Below are 18124 nucleotides of genomic sequence, written 5' to 3'. Positions count from 1 at the left end.
GTACATACTCTGAGACTAACTTTGAGTCAGTATGATACATCCTCGATCATTTCTTCTTCTTCATAATTCGGACAAAAGCAGAGTAGAACAGAACAATGCAAGAGCAGAGCAGAACAGAACAAAACAGTACAGATCAGTGCAGGGCAGAACAGGCAAAATAGAGCAGAGCAGGGCAAGGGTCAGGCTGTACAAGGCAGTGCATTTGATGGATGAATAGTAACGACCGATAGACAGATTGCAGATGAAGTTCTCCATGGTTGAGAGGGAGTGTTAAAATTGGAAACCAGGGAAAAACTTCATGTGGGTCATCTTATTCATGGCTAATAATATTTTTATTAGATTCCTCTCGTCGTGAGGTGTAGGATTGATATAAAGATCATCCAATTCCGATAAGTATTCATGGAGATATGAATTTATTTTGATTATGAAATTATTATCAAGCCGACCTACAACTCATGTAGGCTCAGAAGCCCAACAGTCGCATCTATTCACCCACTAAAGTTGTGTATAAATATAAGAGGACTTTTCCTCATTTGGACTCATCTCATCTCATCACATCTCTCTCTCTCTACTGCGCAGATATGAGTCTCTTCTCTACTGCGCTGAAATGGGTCTCTCTCTCTCACACATGTGAAGCCGGAAGCTGTTGAATTTGAAGCTGCAACTGCAGAAGTAAAGATTGACTTGTGTGGCCTAGAATATCTCCTCTTTGGAACTGCGCTATAGGTTCATTTGAACCTCCTTTGAAAGCCGCAACTTTTGGTGGTGGAATGAAGTCAATCCGACGAACGGTTTGCAAGATATCGACTGCCCTAGTTTGAAGCCGGAAACTGCTGAAACTGAAGCTGCAACTGCAGAAGTAAAGATTGACTTACGTGGCCTAGAAGATCTCCTCTTTGGAACTGCACTGTAGGTTCATTTGAACCTCCTTTGAAAGCCGCAACTTTTGGTGGTGGAATGAAGTCAATCCGACAAACGGTTTGCAAGATATCGACTGCCCTAGTTTGAAGCCGGAAACTGTTGAAACTGAAGCTGCAACTGCAGAAGTAAAGATTTAATTGCGTGGCCTAGAATATCTCCTCTTTGGAACTACACTGTAGGTTCATCTGAACCTCCTTTGAAAGCCGCAACTTTTGGTGGTGGAATGAAGTCAATACGACAAACGGTTTGCAAGATATCGACTGCCCTAGTTTGAAGCCGAAAACTGCTGAAACTGAAGCTGCAACTGCAGAAGTAAAGATTGACTTGCGTGGACTAGAAGATCTCCTCTTTGGAACTGCGTTGTAGGTTCATCTAAACCTACTTTGAAAGCCGCAACTTTTGGTGGTGGAATGAAGTCAATCTGACGAACAGTTTGTGAGATATGGTCTGCCCTAGTTTGATAATGAAACCGCTAATGCTGATGCTACTGATCTAGGGTTTGCTACTGTTGATATGAATCAGATTTATTGTACTATTTCTCTCTGCTGAATTATTGAAGATAAAAGAAGATTTGATCAAAGGGTTTCCCCACACATTGTGGGGTTTGTCCTTGGCTAGCCGCCACATCTTGTGTCTCTTGTCTTGGCTTGTTTTCTGTCGATCGTTTAATGTTCTATCTGTACTTTACTTTATGTACATGTGATTGCTAATCGGTGGAATATAATAAGAAAAAGAAGTAAACTGTTATAAGCATAGAACATACCATAACTTAACAAGTAGCAATGGTTCCCCGCTTTCACCCATTGTTGTTAACCTTTATACAAACGAGTTTGAAAGACTAACCCTTGATTCTTATCCACACAAACCAACAAGATGAAAGAGTTTTGTAGACGAAACTAGTGTGAAATGGCCCCATGGTAAAGAGGAGCTTAATAAATTTTTGGACAACCACAATGGTATCTCTAAAGACATACAATTTACCATGGACCATGATGATAATGCAAGTATTCCCTTCTTGGATGTCTTGTTAACTAGAAAACATGATGGCACCTTTGGACATCAAGTCTTAAAAAAGAACACCCATATGAAAAATTACCTCCATGTTGGTTCCCAACTCCAACCCCTTCAAAAAATGGGCATATTGAACATCCTGGCCACTAAAGCATAGAATTTGTGACTCAAAACATATCCAGCAAAAACTTAATCACCTGGGAAAGGTATTTAGGAGTATTGGCTACAAGGAGAGAGACATTAAGAAGCTATTTATCAAAGTAAAGAGAAGAATGTCTTGCCACACTAATCCTCTTGACAACTCAGCTAAGAAGGCACACCTTCCCTACATTCAAGGAGTTACCGATAAGATTACAAGAGTTCTGAAGAAAAATAGCATCATAACATATTTTAAACCTTTGGTCACTGTGAATTGAAGGATGAGTTTACTTAAGGAAAAAATTAGCATCCATAAACAAAAAGGGTCTATAATATTTCCCGTTCCTGTGGGAGATGTTATATTGGTGAAACATGAATATTATTCGAGACTAGAATAAGAGAACACACTGCAGATATCAAATATGAACATATATGATCCTCTGCCTTAGTTGAACATTCAATCAAGTCAAAACATCATGTTTGTGTTGAAGACTCTCAAATTATTTGCAGAGAAAATTATCGTTTTAATCGACACATTAGAGAAGCTTTGGAAATTGTTAAAAATCATGATAACTTAAACAATGACGGTGACCTTGAAATTAGTAGTGTATGGCTTCCACTGATTAATCAATCTTATTCCCCCAATAGTCAAACCTAGATCTATTTACTTTTTTATCTTTATCTCTTTCTTTTCCTCTTCCTCCTTCACTGATGACCCCTTTCTTCTTCCTTTTAAGCTTTTTATTCCTTCCCCTTATTTTTTCCTCTTCTCTCTTTTCCCGGCTTGTTTCCTTTGTGCTTCTTAGCCCTTTCCTTTATTCTTCTCCTTATCTTCTTTGTCCCTCCTATCCCTTCTTTTGTTCTTGTTTTATGGTTTCCATTTTCCCCTTCCTTTCCCTCTACCTCTCTAATTAAAGATAAAATAAAATAAAATTAATTAGTTAATACTAGCATTTGCACCCAAAGTTGCAAAGAAGACGCCGTAAGGCTTAGCGTGTGGAAGAATATCGAAATGTGAATAGGCTTTTGCGGGCTTTTCTGAAAGGAAGGGACGATGATTTTGAGTTTTAATTTGAGGAAGCCATGCAAAAAAACCATTGAAATGGAATGCAAGTAGCCGTAAATATCCATCAATATTCAAATGGGAAATTAAGTTAATATGCGAACAACAACTGGGAAGCCATATTGATTTGGAAAGGGCTAGTTAAGAAATCATTAATCAAATGGGAAATTAAATTAATATGAAGATATATTGAAAACATGTATTATATTCGTTAAAATGAATTGACTTTGTCAACAAAAATATGTTAAAACCCATTGACAATGAATTGGTTGTGAGGACATAAACTATCAAAATGGTAGTGATCTTGAAACATCCCTTCTTAAGTTTGAAACATAAAACAGAAATAGTTGTGAAGACACAAAGTATTGTAACATCATTTTCTAAGTGTGTAATGGAAAATACAAATAGTGTATTGTAACATCCTTTTTAAAGTTTGAAATGGAAAATACAAATAGTGTATTGTAACATCCTTTTTAAAGTTTGAAATGGAAAACACAAATAGTTGTGAGGAAACAAACCATGAAAATGGTATTTGATCTTGAAACATCCTTTTTCAAGTTTGAAATGGAAAATACAAACAGTGAATTGTAAGAAAAGAGGTTCGAAACATCCTTTTTCAAGTCTGAAATGGAAAATACAAATAGTGAATTGTAACAAAAGAGGTTCGAGAAGGAAGACAATAGTCTAAAGAACATTGTGCTTGTCATTCCATATTTGAAGTTGTATGAAAAAATGGTGGAGGTAGTGAAGACCTGAAGAAGCAGTAAAGGACCTGTAAAATGTATATTTAGTTAGAGTTAGCAATATGTAAATCAACTGCGGAAATTTATTAGCAATACTTTGCATGTGAGCTGTGTTAAAATGAATCTGGAATGAATGGAAATGAAGTTACCTTTGCTATGGGGATTTATATACTGTTAGTGGAAGATGCATGGAGGATAATAGCGTAGTGAACACCATTGGAGGTTAACGCGTAGATGGAGATGCAGTTTTTTCGCTTGCCAGGCGACCTGTAGTTGTGCAGGTATGTTATTTCTGAGGCCATGTGGCCTGTTGCAAAAGAAAGAAAAGGCTAGAATGAGATGTACAGACAATATAAAGACATTCAAATGTTTGCTTATTTACTAATATTCATTAAAGTTGGTTGTTGTTAAAAGATATGAAAAGTATGTTATGAAATAGAATGAGGTAAATAAATAGAGGAGACCTTTTGGCGAAGTCAAAGTATGGGTTGGAGCAGATTATCTGGGGGCGGCATTGAACGGAGAATTTCTTCGGCGTTTTTTCTGCGAGCAATGTTTTTGTTGTCTTTCATTTTATTGTAACGATCGAAACTGAATGCGGGGTTAATCCGAAGACCTTGTAGAGAAGGCACTCTTGAAATAGTTGTGAATGTGAGACCTTGACGTTTTGTTTTTCCAATGTCAATTGTTGCTTTTGGAAGCGTCATACCTTGAGATTTATGTATGGTTAAAGCCCAAGCCATCTTCAGTGGAATTTGTGTACGACCATTTCTTTTTACTGCTGGAATAGGCAAGTGAGTGGGGTTTCTTTCATCCCAAGGAGGCCCAATGTATTTGGGGAAATCTACAACAACAAATGTTGGAATTTGGGGTGGTGCAGATGAACCTTTGTAAAAGATGGTAACAATTTTTCCGAGGGAACCATTAACAAGGCCGGCTGAAACCCAAAGGTTGGAAGTCAACATAACTTTTTCGCCATTGCATAGTAATAAAATTCGTTCAAGTTGCTCGTCTTCAGAGGAATTATTGGAATATGTGTTGTCATCTTCAGCAATGGACCGTGCAATAGGAGTGTTTAGAGATTTCATCATTTGCTTATTATGGACCATTGTTTGAGCATTAGTTGGAAATAAATGCATGGAATCATGGAATGAACATATTTCTTCTTCTGATAGAAAGGAATCTGTGTGCGACATGAGTATGTTGTAGTCGGTGATTGTTGGATGTGCATCTCTAATGTTTTGGAGAATGTTCCTAAAAGTAACCTGTGCGATATCGTCGCCTTGTTGACGAAATATTGTGTCTAACGTGATGACTGTGTTGAAGGTGTTCCATAGTGCGCTTCTGTGGCTCGTCCCTGCATACAGAGGTATGTCTTTGACGGGCGGTAGCTGACCGAGATCACCAAACAATATTATGGAACAACCACCGAAAGGAGTGTTTCTTCGGTGGGGAAATGCCTCGCGAAGACGTTCATCAATATGGCTGAGAAGCTTTGGCCCAATGAAGCTCATTTCATCGATTAGTATGTATCTTATATGCCTGAGTTCTTCCTGGAATTTTGCAAGAGCATTACCTTCTAAGGGCATAAGATCCTTTATAGGAAGGTGCAAAGCAGAATGGATTGTCGATGCTTGTATGTTGAAGGAAGCAACCCCTGTAGGGGCGAGGAGCATGATCGGCGAAGGTTCCAGGTTTGCAAGGCATATGAGCATATCTTTGATGCAATTTATGAGGGATTTTCCCGTACCAGCAGTGCCTTGTATTATCATTCTGAGAGCGGGTAAATAATCCTTCCTAGCAAAATGATTAGAAATAATATTTAGAGTTTTTCTTTGCATTGGAGACAATGTAGCAAGGGTCGGCAGGACATGTTGATTTGTTTGAAGAATGCAGTGGATGGAGCGGCTATTCTCAATGAATTGTATCGCACTGTTTTGTAGATCGAATGGGATAGTGGTATGATTCCAGTTATGGGTGTCATCAAAGCCACGAAGACCAAGCATGTCAAGGTCATTTATGAGAAGCTCATTCGTAGGGTATAATTGGGAAAGAAATTCCCATTCATTTATTTCCATGGTGTCTGTTGGACTGGTTTCATGTATAGTTGAGGGATCATTTGTGGCAGATTCAATATCAGATAGTGTGCGGTGTTGATGCCAAGGAGTGTAGAATGGACGAAATGTTTGCCAATTTGCGATGAATTCTGCAGCAGAATTTCCTATATCTTGTACGATATCGCGAAAAGGTTTGTATAGCATAAGCTCAACCCTGCAAAAGTCAGCGTAGCAAGGTTCTGTAGTGGATGGTATGGAGGAGTAACGTGGCACGACCCGAACAACTGCTTCTGTAGGCCCTTTTTTCCATTTGTTTGTTTTGCGACGAGGATCATATGACCAGGATCTTGCCAATTCTATTAGTGATGTGGACTCTAGCGTAGAAGGGCGTTGGATATATGTATCTATGATGTGCGGGGATGCAGTGGAGGTGGTGTTCATTTGTGGAAGGCGCATAAGAATGGCAGGTTTCTTGTGCTCCAATGTCATGATCAACAAGGGTTTCTGCAAGAAATTTTCGAAATGCAGATGTTGCTGGGTCAGCAATGGGTGAAGCGAGGACAATTCTACGTAGCATGTCGTGGAAACTTTCAGATTTTTTTTTCCTGCTTTGGATGCATATTTGGCGATATATTTTTGTACAGCATGTATGGACAGTACTGGTTGGCAGTCAACATTTGCACGCCAAATTGATAGGATGGTAGGGTTATGGCTATTGAGTCGATCGTCGTTGCGAGCAGGGGTGTATGTTTTTTGGCCTTTGGAATCAATGAATAAGGCCGAGTTTGGATGTAATTCCCACGGTGCTTTATAACGACATTGGAGTGAGGATCCATTTTTTTTTAGGCACGTGCTTTCTGAGCATTTTGTGTGACGTTCAACACAATTGACGAGTTGTTCATAGTCACTGAAAGGATTGGTTCTGAAGATTTGCGGTATGGACAACAGACAAGGGTCTTCAGGATTTGTCCAAGGATTTGGCTGGTTTGAAGTCGCAGGAGCACGAGGGTTCCAAGCAGAAATATATTTGTCGAAGAACTGCCTTGCAATATCAACTGCTTCTGTGTCTTCCCAGTTGAGGTTTTCCATATCAGGTGCATTTTCTAGCCAAAGGAATCCATGGATGTGCGTAGATCCCCTATGTTGCCATTCATACCTATCAAATATGCATTTTTGTAAGATAAATTTGCAATAGGTGAGGAATGTTGTTTAGCGTTATTGGAGGAAAAAAAAAAGTGGTAGAATGCGTACCTGTACCAGTAATCTTTTGTATTCAAGTGTTTCTCTAAGATAATCTCACGAAATGCTGTGAATCTATGGTGCATATAAAGTGATGTTAGTTAGAGATAATGTTATCATTTCTCCACTTTTGTTGCTTTGCAATATCAGAAGGAAGACATCCGGGCATGATTGCATGAAGATCAGGCCATTTTGTATCAGCTGCACTTAATGTGAAGAAGAACGTCGGGCAACCGAGTTGAGATATCATGTCGGTTAGTTCGTTTTTAGCTTTGTGCCAAAATGACATTGTTCCACGCAAAGAGCTACTGAATCGCATGACTTGCTCTGCCAATTGTTCATCTGGAAATTGTTCTAATCGGATGTTCAAATCTTGAATAGATATTGGAAAGCTATCTGAGATGTTTTTTTTCACAAAAAACGACGTTGTTGCTTGACTACGATGCCGCATCATGAGATTATATATGTAATAACGAAAGCGTGGGTGGTTTCCAAATCTGTTGTCGTAGTAACGTATGAGATGAAGTGCATATTCATGTAGCTGCACTGCTTTCATTCTTGGTTGATTTGGCATTGCAACGCCTGTCGGGAAGAGGGCGGGGAAAGCCATAGAGAGTAGACCTTATGTGTTGTATTCATTGACTGGCGATAAACCAATTGTCGGCCACTCAATTCTAGTATCAGATTGGTGGTTGTAAGCATGCAAATAATGGTGGATTTCTTGGATTTCTGTATTTGTATTAGGTATGATGGGTACGAACGATGATGTTTGGTCTACGGATGGGTCTGTGAAATCTTCGGTGAGCTCATGGGGTGGCTCAAGTGGAAGGCAGACAGCGGTTTCTGTAGTATTGGAATGGTGAAGGGAGGAGGAGACATCGGTGGGGATCGCTGGTAAGGATGCCAGTGCATTGGTATCAATACGAACATTCTTATAGTATGGGTCATTTGCCAATTTGTATTCTAATGCAGCGAGAACGCGATGTCTACTGACAATTAAATCATAAGTCTCATGGTCATTACTATGACGTGTGACAATTAGGGTGTCCAAGTGTTCAACACGACGTGGCAACATGTCTGCGATTTTTGTAATGTCCTGAGGAAAACAAATTGTGTGGCCACTGTATTTATACTGGCCACCGCGTGCATGTGTTACCTGCAGTATAGGGTTAACCCTAGCAATGAGCATTTCTTCTATTTGTGAAAGAGATGTAAGGGCAGCTGGCTGAGGACCAGGGTCCATGTTGTTTGATAATGAGAAGCGATGACCCTTTGTTTCAGAGGTGCATCTGGAGCAACAAAACATGTGGTTGGAATTGCGGATATGTATTCCAGGATATGATTCAAGACAAATGGAGCATGGGCATTTAGGTGGAAGTTTATCAAGCTTTGCACGGAAATCTCGATGTGCTTGATTAGTATAAACATTGTTGAAAGCATGTGTGAAGGAGGGGTTAGGGCAATGAGGCATGGATGTATTTGTTTGAGAGGCTTGCTGAGAAGATAAAGAGTCTGATAGTTGCAAGGGAGGATTGTTTTCAGGGAGGGCCAATGTAGACGAGGAAGGTTGGTCAACCTTTTGTTTTTTGTGTTTTTGACATTCTATGGTGTTTTTTTTTGCTTGGTAAAGCTCACGGCGCTGTGCATTTATTCGTTCTTTATTTGTTGCATAGTATCTCCGAGCACGTTCATTATTAGAAGAAGAAGCCATTCGCAAAATTTATGGTACCTATAAGCAAGAGAGGGGAAAAAGAAGAATGTTATTTGGAGACAACAACCATGTTATTGTATGAAAGCGAAAGAAGCATGTTCAGTTTTTTTTTCTAAATGAGTGGCCATCTAAGGTTGAAAACATAACGAAAAAAGATATTTATTACAACAACTGTTATATGGCCATTTTTTTTGAAGCATAGTTCCACCAAGGGAAGAGGAAGAAGGAGAGGGAGAATCAAATGAAGTAGAAGGTTTGGGGGAAACTCTAGTACCATCTGGTTGTTGATTTGATTGCCCAAGAATCAGGGTGTTTTAAACGACAGAGGTCGAGAAAATCCATACCGGCGGGCGAAGTGCAAGGCCTGGAAGGGACAATGTAGCCATGTGAGATACACCAACATCTCCCCTAGAGGAAAAGGGAGTAGTATTCCCCCAAGGGGAAATCCTTGGTTGGCGGACTCCATTTTCTCAAACTGAGACCAATGAGGGAGGAATGATGTTATTCTGATTAGAATAAATTTTATGATGCTTTGACACAACTTGCTTTTTCAACTTGTAAGAGTCAAGGAAAAGCTAAAGATGACTCTAGTCATCTTCGATTTGGGCCACTCTAGTATTATCTGGTTGCAAAGTTGACTGTTCAAGAGTCACGGTGTTTTGAACGGCAGAGGGCGAGAAAAGGGATACTGGCAGGCCAATTGCAAGCCCTGGAGGGAACAATGTAGCCATATGAGGTGCACCAACATCTCCCCCTAGAGGAAAAGGGAGTAGGATTCTCCAAAGGGGAAATCCTTGATTGGCGGACTCCATTTTCTCACCCTAAGACAAACGAGGGAAAAGTGAGTTTATTTCGATTAAAATAAATTTTATGACGCTTTGACACAATTTGCTTTTTCATTTTTTAAGAGTCGAGAAAAAAGCTAAAGATGACTCTAGTCGCCTTTGATTTTTAATGAGCCTGAAGTGACAAGTGCTCAGATGGTCCTTTTCTTTTAAGGAGTCCGAAAAGGAACGAAAGTGACTACTCTGGATATCTAGACAAGGGGATTACCAAACCAATCGCAAAACTGCAGAATACTTTTTACGGTACGGCAGTCAATCTTCCCGAATGTTGTGTTCAGTGCATTGCGATCGATAGGGCGGCAGACACAGCTTCCTAAGGATAAAGGATATAGCCTACTGTGGTCTCCCAATATATACTCGACGGTACGTGGGAGCACAAGTCCGTACTGGCACTTGTCATTTCAAAGAGGAGGAATCACCCAACCTACGATGAAAGTGATAGTTACCAGGTTTAACAACGTCGGAACACGTCTCTAGCCTAGACCTCTAAATGGTGTGCGTTAGGTTCCAAAGTGTTTTTATGTTTATTGAAATGTATTTTACAGTTGATCTTTCTTAAGAAGTTTGCCTTTAAGGTTGATCGCGTGATGTACATATACAATTCCTAAATATGCAATCTAAGATGATAAACAATCATTTACTTTCTTTTTGCAGTGAAAATCCTAGCTACTAAGGAAAGAGAAGTGAAATTGTTCCATAAATCAATTTATGCATGCATTCTAAATGCAAATGTACATGCATGTATTTGTTTTCCGCTTTCTTAATGTGTGCATGACAAAAAAAATGCCAAGTGGAATATAATATCAATACAGGGATATGACTATTCAAGAATTCTGACAGACATAAGCAAAGCTATTGAAGTTTGTATATAAGATGTTCCAGAGTTTGTTCACTAGAAACAAGACAGACACGATGGCACCACTTTGCATTAGTTTAACAGAAAGGGATAAAGTTTAAATTATCAAGAAAGCATATATATAACTAAATCATTTCAACCAGGAAATAATTTTGAATCAAATTTATAAGGCTCTGTAGCTACTCAGTGGCTAATGTACAATTGATGGAAGAGGATTTTCTATCATGGTCCATGGATGAAATAGGAATGAAGCAAAAACTTGGGAAGGAGATTAAGGCTGTTACCGGAGAAATACAGAGAACGCCCAAAAAATGTCCTTCAATGCTGAAAGTTGAATTGCCCAGTGAGAAAATAGAGTAGGCAAAGGCAAAGTATCTGTATTTAACATTACTGTGTGAGCAACCAACATAAGCTGCAAAGTGCTATGCAAATTAAGAAGCGATTAACCAACATAAGCTGCACAGTGTTATGCAAAATAAGAAGTGATTATTATATCAGAATAGTTGAAAAGCATTAAGGGAGCACACGCTTTCCTAAATAGTTGGTGAGATTTCCCAATTTTTAAAGTGATGCAAGAATTCTGACCAGCAAATGAAGAGCTCCTATCCACTTCTATATATTTTGCTTGGTTGAAAAGTTATGAAATATAGCAGACGCAAAAAAAGACCTAGAATGCAAAAAAATAGCAACTACAAATTAGTTAATATCACATTTAGCTTGCAAATGTGTGCTATATAGAAAAAAATGGCCATTGTCAGATAAAGGTAGGGAGAAACAACTGCAAATTCAATAACAGAAAAGGGATTGGACAACATGCAAGATGATCCGAGAACAAGTAGTAAAGAAAAAAATTGCCAACACTTTCTCCAAGGTGCGCAGATATCAAATTCAGTTGTGCCTTGTTCCCATAAAGGCACTGAATAGCTTGCCTCGATCCTACAATTTATTTTGCCAAATTCTGCCCAAGAAGATTTTGACTCATTAAAGATAAAAGCGAGCCCTGTATCTGAAGAACTCCTAGCAGCTGCAAAGACTACTATGAATGCAAGTGAAACTGCATGATCATGACCATTTTTGAATAAACAAGACAGACACGATGGCACCACGTTGCATTAGTTTAACAAAAAGGGATAAAGTTTAAATTATCAAGAAAGCATATATATAACTAAATTATTTCAACTAGGAAATAATTTTGAATCAAATTTATAAGGCTTTGTTCTCTGTTCTCTGTTAGGTGTGGGATGTGCTCATACATATATCTTGAAGAAAAAGTCTTTTATAACATTGGAAAAGACTATACATTGATCTGTCTGTGCAGGGCTTGCCTGAACTGCTTGACTTCTTTGACCATATATAACAGAAAAATGTATCTTTACTCTTCCTCCCTTAATAGAGATCAGCAACCATATTCGTGAAACAACCAAAAACTTACAGCTTTTCCATCATACCGAATGACTCCTTCAGTATCTTGCTTATCACTACAACAAACTGAATTTTCATTTTTATCTAGTTCATAACATGCAATAAAAATAAAAGACAAAGCAAAGGCTAAAAGAAAAACTCCATTGCTTCAACTTCGTGGACATCAAGAATTTAAGAAAGAAAGATGTTAACAAAGCAATCAATAAGTTTTCACGTGAAGGCAATGTTATAGATACATCTGATGGCATTTGTAACCATTTGTTTTGAAGGTGTATCTTTCCAATTACTTTGGTTTTAGTTTATTATAGTGATGATGTTGTTGGTGGTGTTCTAATGGTTGTTTCTTGAAATTGTTCCTAAACCTGGATCAAGTTCAGGTTCCCCTGCTCCAACTCACGATCTACCTCAAAATCCAAAACCTAAGACAAAGCCCTCTTCAACAAGTAGGAGCTAATATAGGGATGATGGATGGTGCCTACTTTGTAGGCAGGAACGAGCTTCTAGCATGGATCAATTCTGCCCTGCAGCTCAATCTCTCCAAAATAGAGGAGGTAGTCAATAGTCAATACATACCCAATTCATTGTTATTGCCAGTATTTGAATGTTGAGATGTTAAAACATGATAGTAGCAGGATGCCATCATTGAACGATCATTTGTAAGGGATTCTGTATGTATCATTTGAGGGCCCAACACATTTTCATGTCTTGATTTCTGAAATGAGGATGATGGTTATGTGTATATATACAGGCTGCATCAGGAGTTGTTCAATGCCAAATGATAGACATGGTTCACCCAGGAGTTGTCTCCATGCACAAGGTTTTAATTAAATAAAACTCAGAATGGCTTAACTAGAAAACAATTTCTAAAGTTCTATATTTATAGATTACATCCCAACCTTTTATAGTGGGACTTGATGTGCAGATGCCCCATTAGGTGTGGGATGTCCTCACATGTATATCTTGAAGAAAAAGTCTTTTATAACATTGGAAAAGATTATACATTGATCTGCCTGTGCAGGGCTTGCCTGAACTGCTTGACTTCTTTGACCATATATAACAGAAAAATGTATCTTTACTGTTCCTCCCTTAATAGAGATCAGCAACCATATTCGTGAAACTACCAAAAACTTACAGCTTTTCCATCATACCGAATATGAGTCAAGGAAGTTGGAACTTTGATTCTGAAGGATGTTTATAAAAATTGACAAAGTAGAAAAAAGGGATATGTTTTCATGAATACCTATCAAAAATAATGTAGACAAATTCATTTCACTCATCATGCCATTTGGATAAGAGGATGTAAACATAAAAGGCACCATACCCTTCCAACAGCTTCATCGTGACAACAAAGGAGGTCCTTTTTAATACAGGAATCATAATTTGTTTTATGAGCCTTGGTTATATTAGAAATTCCTTTGAATCTTGCAATGAATGGCAGCATTATGCCAAGCCCTTCAAAAGTTTGATCCTAACAACAAATGAGGTCCTTCTAAATACTGGTATCATAATTTGTTTTTATGAACCTTGGTTTTGAGTCTTGCAAAAAAACGGTAGCATTATATTACATCTTTAATAGCATTTAGTATAGGAATGCATAGAGACTGATATGAAATGTGCTTGCAATTTACACAACCAAAAGTTATCATTTGTGCACATTGACATCAATAATGTTATGAATCTCATTCTCTAGTCAACAATTTTAAACCATATGCAGGATGTTTCCATCAGAGATTTGAGCAAAACTTCCAGGGCATATGAGAAATTAACTGTTCAATTTAACATCATTTGTAATGATTAGTTTTTTGATGTCTTGTACATGGGAAATGACCCTTTCTAAACTTGCAAGCAACAAGCAATTCACAAGCAACAATGTCTTCAACCAGCCCGTCCTAATCAGAGTGTTGTAGATAGACAGCTATTTCTAGGGAATTAAACTTGTTAAAACAATGAGTTTTTTGTCTCCCAAACATAAGTCCCCAAAACCATTCGGAACAAGCTTGGAGAAACTTAGAAATATTTCCATTGCTTCCTCAACAGAATTTCTCAGTTTAGAGTGGGTTCTCTTGAAGCTCATGGGAGGTATGTAAACTTGTTGCTTATAATATTAAGCAAGTACAGAGTTGCAGCGTAAGTTACCAGAGAACAATAAATAAGTTAAAAGAAATATATCATTTAATATTCAGTGTTAGATTCACTATGACTAGTGGGGGTTATGAGTTTGTGAAGGACCTGGAAATGAATGATTAAAAAGCTTAACATGGCTCTCTGAATTAGTGAATGAATCCTGCTAAGAAATGACCAACTTGTGAATCGAATTTGGATGAAAGCATTCTAGTAACTACATATCAGAAAGGTTCATGTAACAGGTAAGGAGATTAACCAAACGAATATCCTTTATTGACCGAAATTTTTTACAATACATTCACATAATTAAAATTTGATCAAATTTTGAAATTCACAAAAATTACTTTCCATCTTATTTACATGAAACCATTACAACAAAGGCACTCTGAAAATGCCTCCATTTTTACATAAAGGAATCGAAACCTGATCACATGAATTTCTCCAATTAAGCCCAGACTCCATGGCGCCAACCTTCTCAGTTTGGGTCATTTTCCTAGCATATCTCTACCATTATATGGAAAATGCTGAAAACCAAACAACCACCAACTCTCATCTTCTATCAAATCCTCGATTTTTATTGTGGATATCTCTGCTTTGACGGACATCTAACAATGTTGTTTGATTATAAGAATTAAAGCCGAGTACTCTTAATTTCTCCAGCAATTTCGCAGGTTCTTCCCATACATCATCCAAAATTAAGGGAAACCTCTTTGTCTGGATGCTCTGATTCACCCATCCTTTTACACCTCGTGTAAAAGACAGACTGTGAAACAATCTACCTAAGTAATGGACCATCACATTTTTTCTGCTAAAGAGGGCCATGAGAATCAGAGTTTTGCCATATCAACCCATCCCAACCATACCAGTGCGCCACAACTCTAATGGACCACTAGTCTTGCAAAAGCCTTTGGTTGAATGCATTGCATAAGCTTATGTGGAAGCCAGGAAAATAGAAATTGATATCGCACAGACATAAACTAAATATCGAGATGATGCCCACTAATGCCAAAGATTTTCTCAATGATTGCAGATTTATACTTGTTTCAGTCATAAACCTTCCACTCTTAATGGAATGATAATGAAAAAGAATTAACTTATTTTGTTTCAAATAGCAGGACTTTCTTGTGATTAAACAAAGAACGAAACGAGCAACAAATAAATATATTTAAATTAAATTAAAAACCAACCAACGAAGAAAAAAAAATGAAAGAAGAAACGTTGGACTAATTTAAGATTTCCCTTCACTACAAATAAACAGGCCCTTTGCACAGTTTGCTTTTCGTAACTGTTACTTCAAATGAAAACTCAGCAAATCAGCTCTAAGAGAAATTTGTACCTCGAAAGTAAGCTGAGTTCCTAATTGCACAAGGAGAGAGCAGAATGTTTTTCTCTGGGGACCCATCAAGGTGAAAGACTGTGGATTTGGGAGGGTGGATCTCAAAAGAGAGGGAGATGCAGAAACATTTGGAACAAACTAAGCTTGTGCGGGAACAGTGCCAGATGCTTCGTCAGTAGACTCTGAGTGCTCTGGTAGTCCAGAAATTTTTTAGAGGAAGAAGGGAAGCTCTTGCTGCAAGGTCAGTGATACATAAGAGTTTTGTCTTAGTTATGGCGAAAATAGTGGAAAGTTTGAAATAAATGCATTCAAACCCAGTTCACAATATTTCCACCAGTTGTTTTTCTTTAATGCAACTGACAATGGGGATATTCTTCATCGTGTAAGCCTGTAAATTGCCTGTAAATTGCTTCATCGATCTATCCAAGTTTCTAGCAATATCCTAACCGTATTTATAGATGGGGATTATAATAATTCTTCTGATCGAACCATTATAAAATACAGAGTAAAACATTTTGCCATTTGCTGTCTACAGGCAATGCATCAAAACGTGGAGCAACTAAAGTCTGAGCTTTTAAGACCACCAAGGGAATTTGCTGATTCACCAAGTTGCAGTTGTTAGATACAGCTATCAGTTTAACAGATTTTACACTTCCTTGGGATGGAAACACTTTGGACTATATTTTGCAGATATACATTTAGTCAATTCCAGAAGCTAATCTTCACCCTGCAGGGCATTTAAACCAGCATTGCTGGAGATGGGATGTTTTGGGGAGAGATTTTACTTACAAGACTCGCTTACAAAAGTGCTCAGAAGACCTACAATAGTCACAATAAGCATTTGAGTTTTCCAGCACAATTTTTCTCCATTCCTTTTCAATGGAAGCAATTCCTAAAACTTAAGCAGGCTATTGTAAGTCAAGGTCTCTGCCTTTGTTACATTCAACAGATAGCAACTGTTTTTCCAAGTCTCCTCAATTTTCTTCATGCAGATACAACTTCACAACTTCCTAGTAATGCTCATTTGCTCAGTAAGGTCTTGGAAATTGCTGGTTTTGCTTTATCTAGGCCAAATTGTACTTTGCAGACTTTTGGAGATACCCCATAATTTTAAGCCTTCAACTGCAAAACAATCTGATAATGATATGGGAGAGGATGAGGGTCAGATAATACTGCACAAGGATTTAGAGAAGCAAATCCTTAGTGCCGTTAATATAGATTTCCTGAAACAGTCTGAGATTTCTTTATGGAGACATGGCAGATTTTGGTGAAAGCACTAATTCCAATGAGGAGACATGGCAGATTTTGGTGAAAGAACTAATTCCAATGAGGAGCCATCTACAATAGAAGCAACAACTGTTACTGTAATTTGTAGATTTTTGCATCTTTCTATCACAATGTTTCCCCTTGAGAATGTAATGACTGGGCTGGCATATACAACTGAACTTGTTACTACTCTTTGGCATTACATGAAAAGGCGTCACTTGAGCCAAAAGTGAGCATTTATGGAGGATTTGGCAACATTCCTATAACCAGGAGATCCTCTTTCAAGTGGTTGGTTGCTGTCTTTTTCTGTTTTCTGTCCATTTTATAAGCGCATGTTGACAATAACTGATAATGAGGAGTTATATGAGCAACAGAAGCCACTTTCATTCCAAGATGTGAAGGAGCTAGTTAACATTTTGAAAGAGGCATTGTGGTTACTGCTATAGGTGGTCCCCTCTAGGTTTCCTAAACATCTTGAGAAGTCTGTTCAGTCTGTATCAAATCAAAAAGGATTTCAGTTACAGGGAGAGAGATTCAGCATGTTAACAGCTGTACTATTGGCACAGTTGCAGGATTGGAATTGTAGGAAACAATTTTACATCGCTAGATGACCTTCATGCTCGTGATGCAATTGAGGGAAGATTCTCCTATACTAAGGCTGGAAATGAAAATCCAATTGTCAGTGACCTACTGAAACAAACACCATTGTTAGTGCCATTTATAAAAAGGGTTCAGAATCCAGATTTATACTTCAGTGCTACCCTCGGCCAGAGAAAACCGAAGCTCTCACACAGTCTTTTGAATGATACCAAATCAGGATAAGGCAAGACCGGGTTGTTGAGGATTCATTCAGGGAATTAAATGGATTGACATGAGAATAACCTAGAGGAATAATTCACGCAACATTTGTGAATGAATTTGGAGTTGAAGAGGCTGGAAATGATGGGTGTGGTATTTTCAAGGAAACTGTTGATCATCTGCTCTATCCAAATCCTGCCTATGCCAAAATATATTGTGAAATCAAGTTCAGGTTCCCCTGCTCCAACTCATGATCTACCTCAAAATCCAAAACCTAAGACAAACAGACCCATTGGAATTTGCTACATTGCAGGTAAATTTCGATGCAAAAACAGAGCATGACATGATCTAGAATTATAAAATTTTGCAAGACGTGTTTACTAAATTGAAGATAGACTATTTCCAGACGCATGTTATGCAGAAATGATCCAATACGAAATTCCAATGTTGACATAACATTTCACATGGCATCAAGTAGCAGTGGTGTGGTTTAAACAATGACTTGGTGATTTCAAGTAATGTTCGATGGCGTTGTCATAGCGATGACATGGCTTCACATGTAGCAGTCAATGGTGAACAATAGGAAGTGACAAG

At 38.2% G+C, this 18124-nt stretch overlaps 1 pseudogene; it reads left to right on the top strand.

The window, feature by feature from the left end:
- Positions 1-15510: 15510 nt before the first annotated feature.
- Positions 15511-17784, top strand: LOC149145693 (E3 ubiquitin-protein ligase UPL6-like; annotated as a pseudogene).
- Positions 17785-18124: the final 340 nt, after the last annotated feature.

This window comes from Pinus tabuliformis, chromosome X, assembly GCF_031772625.1.
Source record: "Pinus tabuliformis cultivar Carrire ecotype Pingquan chromosome X, CPIR1, whole genome shotgun sequence".
Taxonomy (NCBI): Eukaryota; Viridiplantae; Streptophyta; class Pinopsida; order Pinales; family Pinaceae; genus Pinus; species Pinus tabuliformis.
This window is presented reverse-complemented; position numbering and strand designations above follow the sequence as displayed.